Below are 687 nucleotides of genomic sequence, written 5' to 3' on the forward strand. Positions count from 1 at the left end.
TATGTGGGATCCGAACCCTCGGGCGGGAGCGCCGCCACGCTTCCCAAGCAGCGCACTATCCTGTGTGCTACCGGGCCGGCCCAAGAAGTTTCTAATTTTGATGAAGTCCAATTTGTTGATTATCTTTTCTCTTATGGTTAGTACATTATGTGGTCTAAGAATATTTTTCTACTCCAAGATTATGAAGATATTTTCCTGTGTTTTATTCTACAAACTATAGTTTTAGCTTTTTATTTAGGTTTATGATCTAACTTGACTTAATTTTTGTATATGGTGTGAGGAAGGGGTTGAGATTATTTTTTTCTAAGCAAATATCCAATTTAGCACCATTCGCTGAAATGACTATTCATCTCCACATTGAATTACTTCGGCATCTTTGTTGAAAATCAATTAACCATATATTGTAGTCCCTTTCTAGAATATCTGTTCTGTTCCATTGATCTGTTTGTCTGTCCTTGTGCCAATATCACACTGTCTTGACTACCATACCTCTAAATAAAACACGTCTTGAAATCAGGTAGTATAACTTTGTCATTCCAACTTTGTTGTTCTTTTACAAAACAATTCTAGCTATTCTGGTTTCTTTCCATTTTCAAATAAATTTTGGCATAAGCTTGACAATTCCTGTAAAAAATCCCACTGGAATTCTCCTGTGTTCTTTTGTTTTAATCAAGTGTTTTTTTTTTT

The 687-nt window shown here is 35.1% G+C and overlaps 1 protein-coding gene across 1 annotated transcript in view; it reads left to right on the top strand.

Annotated features, from left to right (window-relative positions):
• Positions 1-687, top strand: part of FER1L5 (fer-1-like family member 5) — a 55,806-nt gene that overhangs the window by 28,772 nt on the left and 26,347 nt on the right.

The sequence above is a fragment of the Galeopterus variegatus genome, unplaced genomic scaffold (assembly GCF_000696425.1).
Source record: "Galeopterus variegatus unplaced genomic scaffold, G_variegatus-3.0.2 Scaffold356, whole genome shotgun sequence".
Taxonomy (NCBI): Eukaryota; Metazoa; Chordata; class Mammalia; order Dermoptera; family Cynocephalidae; genus Galeopterus; species Galeopterus variegatus.